This window comes from Festucalex cinctus, chromosome 7 (assembly GCF_051991245.1).
Source record: "Festucalex cinctus isolate MCC-2025b chromosome 7, RoL_Fcin_1.0, whole genome shotgun sequence".
In the NCBI taxonomy this organism is placed as follows: domain Eukaryota; kingdom Metazoa; phylum Chordata; class Actinopteri; order Syngnathiformes; family Syngnathidae; genus Festucalex; species Festucalex cinctus.
In genome coordinates this window covers 5,388,150-5,410,326 of record NC_135417.1, presented here as the reverse complement: position 1 = coordinate 5,410,326, position 22,177 = coordinate 5,388,150, and the positions used below count along the sequence as shown (strand labels likewise).

At 38.1% G+C, this 22,177-nt stretch overlaps 1 long non-coding RNA gene across 3 annotated transcripts in view; it reads left to right on the top strand.

Moving 5' to 3' along the window:
* LOC144021787 (uncharacterized) overlaps positions 1–22,177 on the top strand; it is an 80,608-nt gene that overhangs the window by 3,739 nt on the left and 54,692 nt on the right. For 2 of the 3 annotated variants that reach the window (XR_013284177.1, XR_013284175.1), the window contains exons 2-3: positions 404–526; positions 12,546–12,679. This is a non-coding gene — a long non-coding RNA (uncharacterized LOC144021787). Of the gene's footprint in view, positions 1–403; positions 527–11,973; positions 12,108–12,545; positions 12,680–22,177 lie in introns of those variants that run through there. The other variant, XR_013284176.1, reaches the window with a different exon arrangement.

Sequence of the window (22,177 nt, the reverse complement as noted above, 5' to 3'; positions counted from 1 at the left end):
AAACTGAAGTGAGTCGGTTTCTCAGCACTGCGTAATGGTTCCAGATTCACTGCGGCATATCTATCTCCATGTTTGATGCTAATCTGCCGGAATGAGACCAAATAGTGGACAACGTTGAACAGTGTTATTGAGCTTGACATGTTTTTATTTTTTCTGACAGTAATTACCAGGGATGAGTAAATTGTGGCTTGGGGTAGGGATGCTATATCTGTGATCCTCTCATCACTCCATGATATTTTTCTTGTCTCCTCTTGATACATTTCCGTATAATAAAGTGATTTCTCGGGGTAGGTTTGAGGTGCTTCGTTGTGCTAATCCTAAGCATTATATTAGATGAAGTGAATCTGTGTGGAATTCTTGGCCGCAAGTTCATCACTGATGTTTGTCTCATTTTCAATTTCAGTCTCCTCGGCAGGCTTCAGTGGCTCTGACCAATGGGGCTGCTTCTCAATCAAAGGAAATGCACACAGACAAACGAGGAAGCTTCTTTCGGCACAAATGCAATGGATCCTGTCTGACAACAGAGGTGTGCGTACACACTATGCTGATAATGCTTTGTGTGTGTGTGTGTGTGTGTGTGTGGGGGTGTGTGTGTGTGTGTGTGTGTGTGTGTGTTCTGGGGCATCTCCATTTCACACATGAATGCATGTCCACATTGTAGCTCGAGGAAAATGCAGTTCAGTTTGACAGGCGGGAAGTCTCTTTGCGATTTCGGACAGGCCAGAGATCACAATGCTGATGTGATACTGCAGCCATCTTTTTTTGTCTCACAGAGAGCATCACGAGGGTGAAAGAATGTATGAATTTGTACATTTTCAGTATATAATGAGGAAAAGTTATAAATAAAACAGAAGGCATGAAGATATTGGGCCGCATGCATATGAATTTGCCAAATATTCTTGTTCATTTGGGGTGTCATTTATATGGGCTTGTGCCCTATAAGAAACTGATGAAAATAATTGTATTATCGATTTATATTTGTCATAATAATTCAAGACATTCAAGTAGAGAGAGACCGATTATCGGCCGGGCCGATTATCGGTGCCAATATTTGGCATTTTGACAAATATCGGCATCTGAAAGGCCGATGAAGCTGGCATCTCACTGAGCGATGAATCCTTGCGAACGGAGCTCATTTGGGGTTTCATCAGGAATTGTAACATGTTCACAGACAGTTTTTACTTGTCGTAAACACATTTGGAACATACACGTAAAATATACGTAAATAAAATCTGAATGCAATGATTTGCAAATCCTTTTCAATTTATATTCAAGTGACTAGATTACAAAGACGAGATATTTAACCTTCAAACTGATACATTTTATTTTATTATTATTTTTTTGTGCAAATATTCATTAATTTGGAATTTGATGTCTGCAACACAACCAAAAAAAAAAACACTTTGAAATATGGGCTCATCAGACCGCTTTTTTCCACTTTGGCAAGATGAGCTTGGGCCCAGAGAAGCTGGCGGCGTTTCTTGGTGTGTTTTTTTTTTTTCACGGGAACCATGAAATGTTCTGAGTTTTCCTGGTAGTGTATTGTTTGGCATTCTGGATTCTTGAGCTTTTGATTAAAGGCGGTATGTTTAGATAGATTTTGCTTGTTATTTTAAGTCAAATATTGGCCTTAAAGTGACAACTGTTTTGGAATCACCTTGGTTACTTGATCCTTAAGTGAAGTGCAAATTACGTGTTAGTATTTTGTGTCGGGCTGAGAGAAACATCCGCCATTCTTTACCTGCTCCTCCAATTTGGAGTGTCGAAACTTTACACATCATGGTGCTGTGAACATTACACCTTATGTGTTTGTGTGTTTACAGAGTTTAAAAGTCTGATGTAAGAATTTACTTCTAATACAAAATATGTTAAATTGTATTGGTTGTTGAAACAACAGGGAGCTTAAAAAACTATTATTGCAATCCGTCACCTCTTTCCCATCGTAGTTTGACATTTTCCCTACCTGCCTGTGAGGTTTCATTTTGACTTTTGGACTTGGTAAAAGCTGCTGTTTAAAGATTGTTTGCAGCCGCAGCGTTACACTTCCAACTCAGTTCCAGGGGAAAGGAAAAGCAATTCCATGCTTGGGCCACAGTGAATCCGTCTCTGTCAGTTCCGCTGCTTGATGCCCTCAAATCACATTCCTCCTTCCTTCCACTTTCCCATCCGCCCCGCTGTTCTGTTCTGTGATGTGGGAGCGGGCGAGTTTGGGCAGGGAAGTGAAATGGGGGAGGATGTGCTTTACATGCTCCCTCTCCGTACCATCCTCCGTGGTGTCATTCACTTCTGTTCCCTGGCACTTGCAATTTCCCGCTCGGCAAAGGAACTCTGTACTTAACGCAAGGGTAGTCACAGCCTGCAGTTATATTCCACTTCTCTATCATGCTAAACTGTGATAACTTCATTACGAATCCACTAGTCTTCAAATGTTTGTATCATCAGTAATACTTTGTTCTAAGTAGAAATAACTTTTCAAAAAAAAAGCTTTGTGATGCCATTGGTTTGTAAAAGGTTGTTGGCAAACAATTTTACTCGTCGTAAGGAAGTTGTTTTACGATCACTGGCAAGTTGGTTCAAAAACATTTTCAACGGTTGGACGTGTCAGCAAAGTTGGTTCAAATGATTGTCGACCCATTCGTGCGCAAGTATTCGCCACTCATTGAGATCAGTTTTTCATATCGACCCAGGTCTGTCCTCTGTTGCAACAATTCTCTGACCCAAACAATCTCTTTTCTTCTCCCTTTGTTCTCTTTTGTCATCTTCTTTCTTTCTCTTTTGTTGCACGATAATAACTTCAGCAGCAGAGAAAGCAATTTTTCAGCAGCAGTAGCACATTGTGCCTCCTCCTGGCAGAAATTCATTTCCATATTATCGAAATCCATCTTAGATGGTGGACAGCAGAAAACAAAAACTGAATGGTTGAAGGTTCACCGACTATTTCATTGTGTTGGGTCCATAGGTTCTCCCACTACTCCAGGAGTTGGCCATCGGTCCCAAAGGTTCCCAAACAGTGGTAAATGGTTGCTAATCTTCACAATATTGTCCCAAATAGTAACTAAGACCATTTGCCTTTCGCAAAGGTTTTCCGAAGCATTTACGCAAATGTTGCTAATTGTATTGAAGCATCGCTAATATTCATTAAATGTCTCTAATGACAGAGAAATTTTTGCCAAAATTTGTCAGAAAAGTTGACAAATCCAACATTTGCAAGTATTTGCTGCTCAGTGAGAGCTACCACGTTAATAAATACAATAGTGCACTGTGGTCAACTTGTGTAAAAATGGTGGAGGCCTTGCTATTTAAGTATGTTTTGCGCTTTGAGCATCTTTGATGGTTTTTAAGCACAGAAAATTTAGGAAAGCTGAGTGAAAAGGAGTTTTGTCATAACTGACATAACTGGCATGACTCCTTCTTGTGATTGGCTCAAGGTCAGCCCTTCAGAAGCTCAAAAATTACATTGTTGAATAGATGTTGCTATATTTTTTTGTTGGTATTTCAAAAATGCTAATGTGAGTGGAAAGGTTCTACCCTTTTTTTTTTTTTCTCATTATGAACGCAGTCACTAGTTGACATATGGGGAAAATCACTTCAGCGAAAATATTCCCATTAAAACTTACATACTGTATTTGACCATTTTATAAATAATTTGGAACTGAATACAGGCTGGTATGGTCTTACAGCAATGGAATGACATAACTACCGCATCAATATCCAAGTTCTGAGTACAAATGATCAATACTTTTCTTTTTCAATTCGTTTTAGAAATGAGGCGACAGTTTAGTGTCAGAACGATGTGAATAGTCACTTCATCTTTTGTAACAATTGTCATTAGCGACTTGTCTGTGACAGAAGAGGCGAGTGTGTCGCCACATTAACCCGACTAGCGCATCAGTCTGACTCCCAGTGCAGCTTTAAGGTTGACATTTAAGAAGATTTTTTATTTATTTTTTTCCCCCTCACTGTGTCCCTTTTGCCCAGAACTTTACCTCATCATCTTCACTTCTTTGCTCGGGGGCCTAGAAATGGTTGTTTTTGCCTTTGTAGGAAATAGTGACACATCATTTTGAAAGTGATGAAGCCCACACGGGATGATTGATGGAGGCATGTTGGATGGGAAAATAACGTTCTGGACCGTTAATTTTACCAAGTCAAGGAAGCAGCCTCAGACTGTCAACACAGGAAATGAGTGGGATTTATCTCGAGCCTGGTGTCCAAGCCCTCTCCCGCTGGTTGCATTTAGGGCAATCTAGTGAATGGCTGTCACTGGTAGGGATGCAGTACACTGTGTACATCTTTTGAGGCTTCATAAGAGCCAATCATGTTGATTATTGATGTTATGTTGCTGCGCAGGGAACATGAGGATGTCGAAAATACTTGATTACATGGTATAGGCACTTCATCTTTCTTGTTGAGACACACACATGGTTGGACACAAACTCGGCCATTTGGTGGGGATATTATAGTTTTGTAGTTTTCATTTTAGTTAGTTCTTATTTCATTTTGAGTTTTGTTTTTCTTTATTTAGTGAGTTTTTTATTAGTTTTAGTTTTTTTAATGCTTAGTTTTAGTTTAGTTTCAGTATTATTTTTTAAAATGTGTATTAATTCCATCCATCCATCCATCCATCCATCCATCCATCCATCCATCCATCCATCCATCCATCCATTTTCTTGACTGCTTACTCCTCATAAGGGACGCGGGGGTGCTGGAGCCTATCCCAGCCGGCTTCGGGCAGTAGACGGGGTACACCCTGAACTGGTTGTGTATATTACTTTTGCGTAATATTTAATAAACATCATGGTAAAATGAAAAAAAAGAAAAGCAATGCATTTTTTACCTAGCATTGCATTTCAGCTGAGTGAAATGAAAAAGCAGACGAGCCGAGCCAAAAGTCAAGCAGGCAGATTTGTCGCCTCGGAGCGACGTCATCTGAAGGTGCTTTTCTATTGGCTGCTGCTCGATGACATCACTTCTGTGTGACACATTTTCAAACATCTTTATTCGGGTTAATGTCGAAATAAATATACTTAAAATCACTTATAAAATAATCCCCAAAGGCTCATGTATTAAATTACAAAAGACTAAAACGAAGGTCATTTTTGCTCAATTATGGTAAACATAAAATGTAATTTCAGTTAGTTTGCGTTTTTTAAAAAGCATTTTTATTTTATTTTGTTAACGGAATTGTTTTTTGAATTTTAGTTTTTGTTTTTAACCTTTGTCAGCACAAAGATTCTATCATGCTGTGCAGCAATAGAAACAAAACCTTTGCAATTATAGGACGCCCATGTAGATTGAGACATTTGCGATCCAACGTGAGCATGTGCAGCCGGTGTCACAAGGTGAGCACAGCCACCTGACTAATGTGTACATTTGTGTATTCAGTGCAAAACAAGGTTATCAGCGTGTATGCAGCCATAATAATCCCGCCATGGCCTTGTAAGCAAAGGGAAGCGGCGTAAATCACGGCAGCAAACAACATAGACTACTTGTTATCCGCAAACCTCAACTGAGGCTCTGTGGGAGCACAAGGCCAGAATATTTTCCTGTTTACTTGCACACACATATGCGTCTCTCCCTGCATATTATTCATTTTCATTGTTGAGTCTTCTGCTACTGGGAAATTGTTTATTATACTATCCACTGTATTATATTGAAGGATTTTACACACAGTTGGTCACATGCTGATCAATACTGGGGGGGAAAATAATCCATTAAAAGCATGTGGTCATCAGTTATGTGCAATATTTGACTTTGATGGATGATATCCGCGTGTCTTCATTATTGAAAGTGGCTGATCAATTTGAAAGTCTATATGGGTACAGGTTGTACAGTACATATATGAAATATGATCAACATTTTGGGCACTTAATCGATTCTGGGAAAGCAAAAGCCCGACATTTTTGTTTTCGCGTATCCTGCACAGTGATTTTCCACAGATTTCATCTGCATGGGTTGGAAAATATGTTTTTAATGTGAAATTATAGATCATCCAGCCAGCTAATTTATATATAACTTGTCCTTATTAGCATCAAGGGCAATTGGAGCCTATTACAGAGACTTGGGGCAAGAAGTAGGCCACATTCTGGATTGGTCGCCAGCTAATTCATCAGGACATACAGACAAATGACCATTCATGCTAACATTTACCCCAATTGACAACTGTGCTTGATAATGTCAGGCAAAATTAATCCCACCACAGCTCAGGGCCATTCAGCCTCATGACATGCAGACACTTTCAATTTCAGTGACATTTGACCATTTTGAGCACAAATGAACAAATTCCAACTGAATTCAGACGTAAATATGAGCTGGCCCGCTGAGAATGTCTGACTGACAACTGCTGAAACTATCATTTTAAAATTATGTAATAATAATGTGCTTTCCAATTATTTTGGATCGGTTTTAGGAAAGCATTACATTTTCGTATAATTTAAAAATGTTTTATTCAAATATTCAAATATGTTTTATTCAATCCATCCATCCATTTTCTTGACCACTCATTCCTCACAAGGGTCACAGATAGGCTGGAGCCTATCTCTGCTGGCTTTGGGCAGTCCCCGCACACCTTGGTACACCCTGGACTGGTCGCCAGCCAATCGCACAAGCATTCCGAGGGACATTTCGGAGCGCCCAATTAACCTGCCATGCATATCTTTGGAATGTGGGAGGAGACCGGAGTACCCGGAGAAGACCCATGCAGACACGGGGAGAACATGCAAACTCCACCCAGGAAGGCCGGAGCCTGGACTCAAACCAAAGTCCTCAGTACTGGGAGGCGGACGTGCTAACCAGTCATTCACCTTGCCGCCCTGTTTTACTCAATTTTAATGAAATTAGCTCGTAAAAAGTGTTCCTATTAGGGGTGTTTAAAAAAAATCGATTCGGCGATATATGGCGATACTACATCGCGCGATTCTCGAATCGATTCAATTAAAAAAAAATCTTTTTTTTTTTTTTTTTTTTTTTTTAAAGAGCTCAGAATTGTTCATTCGGTAGTCTTACCGATTCAACGTCTTATCATCATTGCCTTTTTGTGTGTGTGTGTGTGTGTGTGTGTGTGTGTGTGTGTGTGAATCGATTTTTAAACGTCCATTTTTAATGGAAAAATATTCAACAAAACGTCTGACTTCGGGTTAGGATTCACACCTTGAGCATGGAAGAATGTTATATGAACGGAACATTAAGCCTTAATATTTTATTTTAATGCTGTTCAAACATGAAACAGATTACAACCTCTATAAGACTGAAATTTCAGATAAATAAATAATACATTTTCATATCAATCTTACACTCTACAAGCTTACTGATTAGTATTTTCTAAATTTGAATGAAAAAAAATCGCAACAATCGACCTATAAATTCGTATCGGGATTAATCGGTATCGAATCGAATCGTGACCTGTGAATCGTGATACGAATCGAATCGTCAGGTACTAGGCAATTCACACCCCTAGTTCCTATAATTCCCAAAGGCTGTAAAGTGTTCATATCTCCCCAAATAGTTCCAAACAAAATGATAGTTTAAATGTATTTTGTGTCCTAAACCAAATTAGAGCACTCTAAAGCAAATCCTTGTCAGGCATAACTTTGACTTGAATGTACTTTATACCATTCAAGTGAACGAAGTATGAGCAACACATTTTGAAGGATTAAAAGTGGCGATTCTGGCATAAATTAGTTGACTTCCAGAACTTTTTGTTCTTTTCCTTTTCAGATGGAAGCAAATTAGCATGAATGCGCTGAAGGAAATTACACAGCTGCTCTTGCATCACTGTTGATGCTCTATAACAGGGGTGTCAAACTCATGTTAGCTCAGGTGCCACATGGAGGAAAATATATTATCAAGTGGGCCGCATCGGGAAAATAACGGTATATAACTTAAAAACGATTGCCGTCAATTATACGCAGATTTTCGTGGACCAGCCCTAAATTACGGAGCTCAACTGTAATCATATTGTTCCGAAAAATAACACAAATGCAAATGGTATGTGGCACTTTCCGGACGTGTTAAATCGACCTGTTTTGCATATACAGTATACTGTTCCCAGAATGCATTGCGTGGTGCAGTTAATGATGTTATAAGGATGTTAATCCTTGTCATATCTGTGTTACCAGTAATTGAATTTGTGACGTATTTAACACATTTATGTCGGTGTATGAGTCCAAAAAAATAATAATAATTAAACAACCCGTAGTTTAAGTTGTGTGTAAAATAATGACATCCAGGATGACGATTCCCCTACAAAGTTGCATTGCTCATTTTAAGACTGCTTGTGAAATTACAAATTTATATGTTTTGATTGTGGCCAGCTGATTAATTAGTCCGACATCACAATTTTTTTTTTTTTTTTTTTTTACTTTACAAAATCATCTCGCGGGCCGGATTAAACTCATTTGCGGGCCTGATCCGGCCCGCGGGCCGTATGTTTGACACCCCTGCTCTATAAGCTATTTGCAGTTTAGTCACAGTGTGTGCTTTCTCGGTCTGATCGTCTGAAAAAGGAATGCCGCTTTGCATTTTTTACCTGCACACTGTTATGATGGGGGCTCTTTGAAAGATGGGGAAAATGATTAGATGAACATTGTTTATGCATATTTAGTTTGTGGAGTGTATTATCCACTGCTAATTATTCTTCCAAGTCATATTTGAATTTTTGCAATTAAATATATTCATAAGTCCATGTTTTCAGTACACTGCATCATTAAAGTTTGTATTACACCTTATGTTGCTATCATATACCGTTGTGGGCCAACCAAACATTTATGACTCAAACTTAACTCTTCTTTTTTTTTTTGTAGTTATTGTCTTAAAAAATAAATAAATAAATAAATAGCCAAACCTTAAATCTTGAGGTGACATAATGCTGTATGGCTCCCGCAGAGCGAAGAAGTTGAGTTCAGTTAACATATCCATTGTTTCTTTCTCCCTTAAAAATAGCACAACTTTAAAATCCAGTAGTTAGCGACTAGCACGGTGAGGGAGTGATTATCGTGTCCGTCTCACATTCAGACAGCAATTATGTTCTATATATGTTCGTATAGATTTAGTGTAACTTCAGATGTGTCTGTACTCCATAGCAGCAGAAGGGAAGTGATGTGATTCAACACGCAATGCCCCCATGACACTTCCTCAAGTCTCATACATCAGTGTCACAAGAGAGAGGTGTGAAAGAATCATACACCCGCTCACCGACTTCCAATAAATCTCCCTGTGAGGTCCAGCAGGACCCGCTTCTGCAGGGTGAAATGTTGCTGGGCCTATTCATCGGGATGTTAATGGTGTTTTGCCGACACTTGTTGCCATGTCATTAGCTGTCATCTGTCTGCCTAAAAATGCTCACAAAAGTCCACATTTCAGTATGCCACCGATTGAATTTGTTGTTTTAGTGAAAGTGATATTGTTGAGGAATATATAATTTTTGCTGATTAATTAAGTAATTGTATTTGTTTGGTAATTATTTGGTATTATTTAGATTATTTGGTTTTACTTTAATTTATATGCCGATGCTGTCTCTCCAGAAGTCGATTGACCCAGTTCAAAATTTAGTATAAAAAAGGTGAAATCCTTGGCATGATAAACAGCTCCAATAAAATGTGCAAATTTATCACATAGCACAATGCCGCAGATGTCACCTTCTTTGTGCGTGCAATTGGCTTCTTTGTGCGTGCAATTGGCATCCCGACTAGAGGAATTTCTCCTCTACAAGGCATTTACAAAGGCATTTCAGAAAATGTGGACGTACATCCAACCAGACTAACTGCAGACCACATCCAGTATGTTCACCTCCAAGATCAGCTGCGACCAGAAAAATCAAGCAGCTGCCACAACAATCTGTTTGCATAACCAAGGAATTTCTGCACAAAATGCCAGAAAACGTGTCAGGGAAGCTCATCTGCATGCAGCTCGTCATCATCCGGGTCTCAACATTACTGCAGTTGATCATAGTAACATACTTGAGTGGGCAAATGCTCACGTTGTTGGCATCTGGCACTTTGGAGAGGTGTTGTCGTCACGGATGAATCCTGGTTTTCACTGTACAGGGCAGATGGCAGACAGCGCGTCTGGCCCATGATGGCAGTACGGTTATGTTATTGGCAGGCGCACGTTATAGACAACAAACACAGGTGCATTTTCTGATGGCATTTTGAATACACAGGGATCTTATTAGGATCTGTACACAATTCTTGGAAGCTGCAAATATCCCACTTCTGTGGTGGGTGAGTGTCCATTGCGCCCCCAAAGGAAAGGAAACAGACAGTACTCAAAAATCAGAACTTACACGGACACTAAGGCTTTGTAGTATAGTGGAAACACTTTGTTCAAAGCAAAACCTGAATCGCACTGGATTGTACAGTTACAGTATACGTTTTTATTGGTTGAATCAGCTTGTGTAATATCCAGCTATCTTTTTTTTACAAAGAGTTCAAATGCAATACAGTTGTATTTGTGTTTAGAGTTGTTGTTGTTGTAGTTTTTAAACCACCCTTATGGGGAGAAAAAAAAAAGTATACCTGTTCTAGCTTATTTTTAAAGCTGCAAACGTAGCCTCAGTTCTCCAAACATTTCCTATGGCACTTGTCCTCATTAGGGTAACGGGTGAACTGGAGTCTAACCCGGCTGTCTTTGGGCAAGACAGTCAGGCAAATACATCCTGGACTCTCGGTTTGTCTTTTTTTTTTTACACTAATGATGACAACATGAAAAAAAAAAGAACTTATATACATGTAGAACACTATGTTAGATAGTTTCTGCTTCATAAATAACTGATAAAATAATATATGTTTAAAAATAAAAATGTTCAAACTAACAACACGTTTTATGCTTATTTTAGCACTAACTTGGATTTTATTATTATTATTATTATTATTAGCAAATTTATAAAACACAATGCTGTAAGAATGACTTATTACCTTCATACCTTATTCATACCTGGGGAAGTAAAAAGAAGCATACATTAATGCTTTTATGTGATTTGGTGCTTTTGAGTAGGACTTGCGAAGATGATGTACCTCTGTGATGATTAGTTTAGCAGAAAATGTTTTGAAGAAACAGCCTTCGCTCGATCTTTTTCAATTCCCTGCTCTCTCTGTGACAAGGCTTGTGATGTTTCTGAAGGTTTTTCTTTAATTTGTACCTCTTTTTTTCACCCTCACATTCTTATTACACCATCACACGTTAAATTCGTTTTCACATTGTTAGTTTAGCGCAAATCAGGAACCAACTTCTGCACTTATTGTTGTTACACCCATTAAAGGTGAATGTGTGTGCGTGCAAAGTTTTACACAGAGGTGCTCTTGCTCTACTGATTGTTTCTTGGCTGGTTACATTGCTTCCTAAATCCAGTGTTTGTGCAAAGCAAAGATAACTGCCGGTTGGCAACCCCAATTAGTGTTCCTGTTCATCTTTGGCAAGAGACTAAATGTGTGTGTTCACCAAAATGTCAAACTGAAAGCATATATACAAAATAATGCAGCTTGTACTGATAACAAATTGAAGGGAAAGGGAAAACAAGCAGGAGTGAGGATGACGTTTTACTAAATGTGGTAATAGCCGCATACAGAAGAAGATAGTAGCCTAGGAGTAGATAGCAATAGAAGCTATCTGTAGTATCGAGCAGTCAAAGCTAGCAGTTCTAGCTAGCAGCAGAAGCTAGCATGAGTAAAAGCTAGCCCAGAGCCTGTCCTTCAACTACCTCCTGCTTGTTACAATAAATGAAAATTGGTTGCTGTGCTGTGAATATTCATACTGTGGTCTTTGGACTTGTTAACAGATGACAAAAAGCTGATGTAGAGCCCGTGCCACAAAGTCTCCTAATGGGCTCGACTACTTCCTGAACTGAATACCACGTTTTTGTTTCCTGTCTTTCATGAGTGGACAAACTGATTAATCCAGGTGTGTCTGGCCAATGTTGTTGTAGTTACTGAGATCAGGCACACCTGGATTAATCAGCTTGTCCACTCGTGAAAGACAGGAAATGAAGGACTGGTGTTGCGTTCAGGAAGTAGTGGATTTGTGCAAAGAGCCCATTGTGCTCCAGGACCTTCCTGAGGACGCTCCTTCTTGAGCTAACTATTGTTCCCAGCAGCAGGTTCACCAATAAGACGGTCAGTCTAACAATTTGATGCGAGAATGACTTTTGCTAAGACTATCACTCTGAAAAAAATATGACTGTTGTGGAAATAGTCTTATCCTGAAAGGTCCACCAGAGGACACATTGTGCCATTACTGAGGAAACATGGCCTGTAATGTTGCAAATGTAGTTACCCTGCAAGTGACTATTTTCATTGAATTGATGAGCAACAAAAACTTTTTGACACTTTTGACACCACCATTCGACAACTTAAATCTCACTGTATTTGACTCGTCTATTATACTCACCAAGAAAAAAAAATAAACACTGTAAATGAAGGTGGCAACTTGTAGAACAGCTAATAGCCGCTTTCCCTTCTGAAGAGTCGGAAACACTGACAGCCTGCCACAGGAGCTTTTGTGCCTCTTCTGCACAGCAGTCACTGAATCGTTTGTGTGTTCATCTATCACAGTCTGCTTTGGTGCTGCAAAGAAGAAGAGATTCAGACGGTAACAAACCGTGAGGACAGCAGAAATAATTTCTGGAACTTTCACCTACCCATTCTCAGACGGGGGCTAAGGAAAATCATGTTTCCAGTTCTTTCTGGTAAGCGCTATATAATACACTGCACACCAAAACCATCAGATATTCCAATAGTGTTTTTTCTTCTTGACATAACATTAACAATTGACCCAAAGATTACTGCGAAACCATCATTTTTCATGATTATGTTGCTGAACAGTTTTATTGATTTATTTCAGTTATTGCATTATTTTTTATGACACTTGGTATTCAGCGATCAACTCTTGGAAATATGTCGTTTTCAAACTTGATAAAGTTTGCAAAACTAGCATAAAAGTTGTGTTATGTGGCATAGTTTTTGTGCATGCTAATCTGTACTGTTTCAGTAGCTTTAGGCTTTTACGAGATGAGGTCACTGGCCCCAAGCTCAAACAAAAAACAAGGTGATCCATATCTACAGCAAGAGCAAAACGTATTACAGAAAGTACATAGCTTCAAATATGTTGGGAGCATTTCTGTAGAAGATGCTGTCCAAGCTTTGATCAGAAAGGTGTGACAACATTCAACATGCTTAACAGTATCTGGAAGATGGTAAAAACCTGTCACTCAAGACCAAACTCACCCAACGTTTTGGCTCAGACCTGGAAAACCACCACCACCATACTCAATAAGCTGCAGACCTTCATCAACATGTGCCTCAGACGCCTCCTGGGAATATACTTGCCCAACACCATCTCTTACCATGTGGGATCTCTCCAAACATGACACAATAAAAATTCTAATCCGGAGAAGGGAATGGAAGTGGATAGGTCACATACTCAGGAGGTCACAACGCAGGAGTTGGACGTGGAAGCCACAGGGCAGGAGCAGAATTACAGAACAGGTGATAAAGAGAACAGATGATGAAGAGAGAAGGGCTGTCTCGGCAACATTTGGAATGGAGAGCCCAAGTTGTTTAGAACCCTGCTGAAAAAAGTAGAAACCTAAAAAAACAAGTGACATATTGACATTTTACAATACAAATCATTTTGAATGAGACATGGACTTTATCATCATCAATGTGTCTTTTCAGGACTTAGTGGTTCATATTTTCATAGGACGTTCCTTCAAACTGAAATCCTTCTGTTTCGCCATAACACTTATGGTCAAGGTGTAATGTATCTGCCTTTTAAAATAAAATAGTCTGCTTTTCTGCCTCGAGCTAGTCGTCCGGTGCAATCCACAGTGCACTGCTGCACACCACCCATCATTCAGACTCATTCATACACACAGAAAAAAACATTTTAGAGAAATTTTACCTCTCCCGACAGTCCAAGTACAAAAATATAAGAAAAACCTACTGATACTGGAGGATTGAGTCTGGTATATTGCACCATAAAATACTCTTTGCATGCTAAATTCAAAGATCTTCTAAACAGGGTTACTTAAGGTTAATCAACATTCAATTTATTGAGATCGGTAAGGCCCCCTTCGATAATACTGCAATATTCCAATCAAATGTAATTTTATTTGAAAACAACCGTTTCTTTTGCTGTTGTACCAAGAATTCTGATTGCAGCTTGATAGGCTTATCACAATTTCCGCTCATTCATTTTGTGTCTTACCTTTTGAAATGGATGGATGTATAGATGGGAGTACTGAGAGGGATGCCAAGGCTGTATTTTAGGTCCCATGCTTTTTCAATTAGATGGATAGATGGATGGATGGATGGATGGAAGGAAGGAAGTACTGAGAGGGACACCAAGCTTGTATTTTAGGTCCTATGCTTTTTCAATTGGATGGATGGATGGATGGATGGAAGGAAGGAAGTACTGAGAGGGACACCAAGCTTGTATTTTAGGTCCTATGCTTTTTCAATTGGATGGATGGATGGATGGATGGATGAGTTTTCTGGTAGTTTCCCCATCCAAAATGTGACTCTTTTATTCTTATCAGCATGGCTCTAATTCTTTTGCATATTCTGTACTGTCGTTCCCCTGATACCTAGCCGACCTGGACCACATTGTTGTCATTAAAAATTCCACTGTCTAAGAGTGTGACCTTTTGAAGAAGAGACTAATTGTAGACACACAAATGGGTTGAAGATCATGTTCAGTCCTCCTCATTGGTGATGTATTCTGCCTTGGCAAATGCCAAAAGGATGAGCCAGATGCTAAAACATCTGTGCATTTAATTCAGTCACAGTCAACTCCATATGGGAATTCTCCTTTGGTGCGACGAGTAAGAATTAATTTAGCCCTTTATTATGCATCGTTTTCACCGTCTCCATTCATATTGTGGCTGCTTGAAATGTAAACACTCGGCTTGTGGTAACATATGGTGGCAATAAAACATATACCGTATTTTCCGCACTATAAGGCGCACCTAAGAGCCTTCATTTTTTTCAAAAGCCGGCCATGCGCCTTATAATCCAGTGCGTGTATATGGATCAATATTGAGTCGCAACAGGTCTCGCTGTCAAGACGCTATCGGTGAGCCTGCACGATCGGTGACACGCATGCGCAGAAGATCCCGTCATCTTGGATCACTAGCTAATCCTAATACTTTACCTCAAAGAAAATAATAAAACAGCTGTTTATTCATTTTGGGAGTGAATGGAGTTATCAGAAAGCTGGTTTGTAATCTATTGATAAAGTTTGACTGACCTATCTGACTGTTTTGTTGACATTCCCTTTCGCGCGGCACCATCTAATGGATGCATAACGTAACCCCAGGCTCTACTGTATCTCCTTATATATGATTTTTTTTTTTTTTTAAATATGTCATTCATTGAAGGTGCGCCTTATAATGCGGTGCGCCATATAGTGCGGAAAATATGGTAGGTACTAATAGTGAAGCAGCATCTTTAGAAAACACTCCCTCCTTTCTGTTGTGTCACTGATGTGACTTTCTTACATATGATATTTAATTACAGTGTTCCTGTAAATCAATATTTTTAACAACAGATTGCTCACTCTGATCTATCGTGCTAATTTGAGCCAGCACCAAATGGTATAATGTCAGACACCCATCTTCAGTCATCTGCATTATTCACTGAGAAATGAACTTATAAGTACTGTTCGACACCCTTATTCTGCAGCTGTGGATTCAGTAGTCCCTGCAGACGATCTTGAAATAGTTGCGGAAGCTGGGGCATAGCTGGACGTAGATGATGAAGGTGCTGAGGTTTGACTCAGGGACTGCATTTCAGCGAGAAGTCGAGCTTCTGCAGTCTCAGCGGGACTGAGGCGCGGAATCCCACGTTATAAATCTGTTGTCCAAGTAGGTTCTGACAGCGGGACCATAACATGTTTCAATAGACCTGAAACGACGGTGACATTGCGCTGACAGCTAAGCAGCTAGCTTGCTACCTTGACGCACAGGAGCTTTAGAGCTGTGCACTGCTTTTCGCTCCATTACGGGTTTCTATTTGTAGCCGTCATCTGTCACCATAGAAAGAGGTTGTCAGTCTTTCACAATCTTTTCTGAGGCTGCTTTGTGTAGTCTTCTGCTCTTGGAGAATCAGCTAAGTGAAATAATTAGCTAGCGGCTAACAGGAATTTAGCAGCTAATTTTGAGTTAATTTAAAGTTCCTTTAACGCCACTAATTTTTTTTAATGCGCGATTAATTACCGCCCCTTTCTTGGAAAGTCTGTACTGGGGGAATTCCAGTTGAAATTCAGCAAACACGGACATGTCAAAATTTAGCAGGAATAAATTTAATAATAGGTACTTCATAATAAAAATTAGATAGCACTTATTATGAGAAGAAAATTCACTGAGCTGTCACCGTCTTACAAATGCAATTATGCCATCTAGTGGCAGAAAAATGACCTCACAAATCAATATCACACTCGTTTTTTACAGTACAGTTAGTACATCTTTTTAATTTTAACTCAATGTTATGAATTATTATGAAAATACTGTATCAATAACTAAAAGATGCAGCCATATTACGATTAGTTTAAAATTTATTTCCACTTTTATGTTAACAAAAGTGTGAAACTTAGAAAATCAATATTTTATTGTACATTTAGAACAGATATAAAATATATGATTAATCGTGAGTTAACTATTGAAGTTGTGCGATTAATTATGATTAAAAATTTTAATCACCTGACACCCCTAAATATAGCACATCTATGAGTATGTGTGTAGGTTATGTATTAAGGTTTTTGTATCTGTACCAAAACTGAGCCTCAAAATTTCCTCAAAAGTCATTAAAATTATAATGGTCGTCCTAGTGAGCAAATAACTGATTGTGTAACAAGAGGGACAAAAATGGATTATAAAATGACAAATGTACTCTCCTCATTAAGTCGGTTTGAGTAGTGATTACAATCTGTTGCAGCAGCGGCATGCGTCATCTCCCCAAATTTAATCAAAATCACAAGCGAGGGGTCAGAGATCCTCCAGCATCTGGGACATCACCATGATGCAATTTTATTGTTACCCCCTTAATTCATTTTCGTGGATAGAATGACATTAATTTGGGAAAAAAAAAAATCCAGTGCAAAGTAATTTTCATTCAGGAAATGTACGAGATGCATGGTCATAATAAATACTTGTGTTCTGTCATATAAAATTAGGAATTGAACACATTTTGTTGTTTGTGTTTTGCCAGAACGAAACAGAAAGAAATGTTGATCACTATTTCTAAATCCAAGCTGATGTCCATGATTGTCATAAAGTTAATTTGCCTGCTTTAGTGGATAGAAAATCAGAAAGAATACACATTTGAGGGGCTTGAAATGGAGCATTAAAAGAAATAGTTCAAAATTAAAAAAAAAATTTTATACCTGCTTTTCATTTTTTGTGCCGTAAGCATGCTGGCAAAAAAAGAGAGGAAAAAAAAATGTTTTATTGAATTGTAGTGCTCATTATACGTCCCCTGTAATTTGTTGCTTTTTCCCCAGTTTACTCGCTATTAATTGTGTTAATTGTGCTTCAGCATTCCCACATATGTTCTTGTGATTTTCATTGTGGGAATGCTGAAGCATGATACTGCTCGGTGGCACAGTTGGTATTGTCCAATAAGCAGGATGTTAGGATTTCATAATTTGTCTCTCAATTTACTTCATAAGCCTTCCACATGCATTTGGTCTAGTTCTCCGCACTTTTTTTTTGCTGCATAACAACTCCCACATAATACTTCCAATTTACACTGTTCAAATTCCAACTAGCTTCAAAAATTCACACCTCACTGGGTATATATATCATCTGATTCCACATTACTTACAGTATTTGCACAATTTAACGTTTAACATAAACTTTTCCTCATTCATTTTCAATGGGACAGACATTGAACTTTTTCTAAGTATCACTTTCCACACCCACTTCCATACGTATAACTTATCATCATTACCAGGTGTCTAAGGCTACTCGGTGGCACAGTTGGTGAAGTGCATTGCCCACTAACTAGGAGATCATAATTTCATAATTTATCTCTCAATTTACTTCATAAGCATTCCACATGTAGTCAAATCTTAGCATTCAGCTTTCATCATTTCCACGCAGTTTCTCCAGAAATTGCACTTAGTGTAGTTAGCAAAGTGATTGTCAGAGTTAATTGCCTGTATTATGGTGACCTTTAGTCACACAAGGTGACACCAACACCAGATCTCGAACATTTATACGTTAGTCTGTTAGCAATAATGCTGCACTACCCCCTATTGACAGGCACAGCCTGTCATGATAGGACTCAGTCTACGTATATTTCAAGAGAAGAATGGATTGTGTAGGAAATTATCAGTCTTGCAAAGAGTCAGTGAGATAATAAATTTGCATGCAGAGGATGGAAATGGAAGTTATCTGGAAACTCTGTCAACTCTCATTATCGCATGGTTGGACTTCTGAGTCAGAAGACATCCAGTTCTCTAAGAAAGAACATACTCTGTTTAAAAACAGTAAGATAATTTTATACCTGGTCTACCTTTTGTACTCGGTGACAAACACTTGCTTTGATTTATTTTATTTTTTTTATTTTTATTCTTCTTAGCGGATCCAAGGTAATTTCTTTTAGCCAGTCATTCTTCCATGTCCGCCACAATGCAGCAGAAAAGCATGTAGGGACGAGAGTGCCGCTGTGAAAACAGAGTGCACAGGAAAACTTTGATAAGGCCGCTCAGGGTGATGTCAACTTGCCAAAATACACATTCAACAGGCCAGTTTCATTAGTTTGTTTCATGAGGTTTAAAAACAAAAAAACAAGTTTCACTAATTTGATTTTACCCTTAATAATTTGTACTTATCTGTCTGACAAATCTTCGTTGGCTTTCAGTTTTCCTCCATTCAGGGTTTGCCACAGCAAATCTCGTCCTTGTATCATTCTCAGCCAGTCCTCTGCATTTGCCGCTCTAACTCCAGCTACCTGCAACTCTCCTTCTCCCCACATCCATAAATCTTTTCTCGTCTTCCACTTTGCCTCCTAGCTGGCGGCTCCATTTTCAGCATCCCTCGACCAATATATCCACTGTCCCTCACTTTTCTCCAGCTTGTTCCTGATCCTGTCCGTTGTCCACCCTTGTCACTTCCAAAGGGAATCTCAGCATTTCCTTTTATCATAATATTACATGCTAGGGCTGTGCAATTAATCGAAATTCAATTACAATTTCAATTGTTACGCTCCACAATTACAAAATCAGAATAATCGTTAAAAATAGATTATTAATACAAATTTACGAGTTGTTTAAATTTATTTAACTTTTTATTTTTATTTTAAAATAACTAGTTTATTAAATGTTTCATCCAAAAGGAACTTGCATAATTATGTTTCAAATAATTTTATTTGTCTTAATATTTTTGTATTTCTTTTTTATGTTTAAACATTTTCTTGTTTGTATCAACAAAAAACAAAATCGTCCTACTGCACAGTACACAAGCTGCACTCCAACTTCGTTTTTGCCAACATAACTAAATAAATATTACAAATTCACTTTGGTACAAAAGGAACTTACATAATTATGGTGTTTCTATTTTTTTTAATTGGTCTTAATATTTTTAAATGCTGAAACATTTTCTTATTTTGTACCAGAAAAATAATCATTTGAATAATCGGGATTTTATTTATTGCCAAAATAATCATGATTATTATTTTCCCCATAATCGAACAGTCTTATTACACACGTTAATTTTTGTAATAATACAATGTTTTAAAATGGTTCAAGTACAACTTTTTTTTTTTCAGAGGCCAAAGAAGCTACTTTTTTTTTGGGAGTGGTTTGTTCTAATTTCTAATATGTACAGTTTAAAGGAAAAAAAAAAAAAAGGGATGAACAAACCCGGATGCTCGGATGTTGTATAATTATTATTCAAATAATCAGTAAAGTATAGTAATATCATAATAAGTTCTGATAAGCTCCTACAGAGATTTAGAGATTTAGTTGAGGTCTACTTGATACGTAAAAATGTGAACATATTGCGATAAATTCTGAAGCCAAGAGGTCAGCAGGGAAGCCGAGTGAGATAAATTAGATTTGTGTTAAAACCCTGATGGCTGAATTGCATATAAACGCAGGGAATGTGCTCTTTAAAAAAAAACAAAAACACTCCTACGCGGTTTCACCTGTGCTAAAATAAGACGCGTTGTTATGCAAGGCACAATGGGATATGCTTAAAATTGTAGGGTAAAGATATTTCACTGAAATGTCATGCGAAACTATGTACAGTCCATGTATTTTTCTGTCTGTATTTATTTTATATGCCTTTGTTGAACCTAAGCGTCAAGATTAGCATTTATCATTGTTCCGTCATACAGTAATGAGAGCACTTATACATGCTCAAATTGGATAGAAAAATTCTCCTTTACTGTGCAGCTCCTAATTCCCCACACTTCCTCTTTCTGTAAGCCTGGCGAGTATCTTATCACACTTTCTCAGCTGTTGTCCACCGAGACAGTCGCTGCCCTGACTCGTTGGCGACACTTGATTCCTCTAATTATTCCTGCTTATAATTGTATTTATTTTGTAACTTCTTGTAACAAGTCCACATTTACTCATCTCTGAGGCATAAATGGTGGAAGCACGTAGAGATTTAGCAGATAACAATGTTTGTCTTTCTAATGTTTATTATTTAATGCAGAATTGTGATTGCAATTAATGTGCACGAATACCACTGGCCCATGTCATGACAGTCACAGGAAAGTGCAAAATGTATCGTTTTTTTTTTTTTTTTTTATGTTATACAATTATGTGACAGTTAAAAATGCTCAAATCAAATGTTTTCTGATAGTGACTGGCATGGAGGATTTATTTTTTCATTATTTCCTATGGGGCAAAAAAAAAATTAGACCGATACCGATTATTGGTAGTCAAGGAGGCCGATAACCGATAAACAACTTTTCAAATTTTTAAAACTTGGAAGGTTTTTCTTTTAATTTTAAAAATATAAGGAATAAACAGCTTTGTTTGAAAATTATTACAAGCTTCCAGCGTCATCAGCATGTGTTAAACTAAATTAAAAACTAAGCAAGTAGATAGCGCCCTAAAGTTTTATACTGCAAATAAACTTTTGAGGAATGTCAACATAATTTCTTAATTTAAAAAAAAAAAAAAAAGTTAATTTCTAAAAAATATTGTAGGGAGTTTCCAGTCTTAGCATCATCTTTTATAAAGCGGAATTTAAACAAATCCATAAATGAAAAGTACCCTGTATCTCACTGAGCAACAAATGCTTACAAATGTAGCTCATTTTGGGTTTTCATCAGGGTTCATAAAAGGTTTGAAAAGATCTTCGCAGACAGTGAAAAGCTGTAAGAACATGTTCAAAATTTCTTTTGGACAAGTAAAAACTGTCTGTGAACATTTTACAAATCCTGATGAAAACCCAAAATTTGCTACGTTCGCAAGGATTCACCGCTCAGTGAGATACCAGCTACAAAGGCCCCCAGAATCGTAAAAAGGCAGATGCCAATATTTGTCAAAATACCAAATATCGGCACTGATAATCGGCCCGGCCAATAATCGGTCTATCCCTACAAAAAACCTTGAAAAATGTGTTGGCCAATTTTCTGATGACAGCAAGTTTGGCGGTCATGGTAATCACTTTCTGAATGTTTTTCCCACTGAGTGGGTGGAGAAAATAAACGTGGATCTCACAAGTCTATTCGGAATCCCAAAAATATTTCTAGAATTTAAAAAAAAAAAAAAAAAAAAGTTATTGTTTGAAATACGATAGTTGAATAAGAAATATGTTTAGATCACTTTCTTTTTTTACACTCAGGTATTCCCTACCTCCCCAAACAATATATCTGAGGAAATTCAATCGATCCTTGTAAAAAATAAAATACAATTAAGACCCTGCCATCTGTACACTGAATGAGCAAACCATCCGAGAAGAGCTCATCAATAATACGACTAATTTTCTCCAAGCATTGTTTCACGAGGGTCTGAGGCTTTCTCTGCCTCGATGCTGAGTGCACCCAGAGGGTGGGCGAGCCATTAGGATGTGTTTATACTGCCTCACCTCAATTATAGCGTGCACCTGCATATTCAAGTCAAACAACCAGCTGCCTTGTCACGTGCACTCCGACAGACGGCTGTCAAAATCACTCGGCCACAAAATGCATGTCAGTCACTGCAAAATTGCGCAAAATTCAGCATGTGC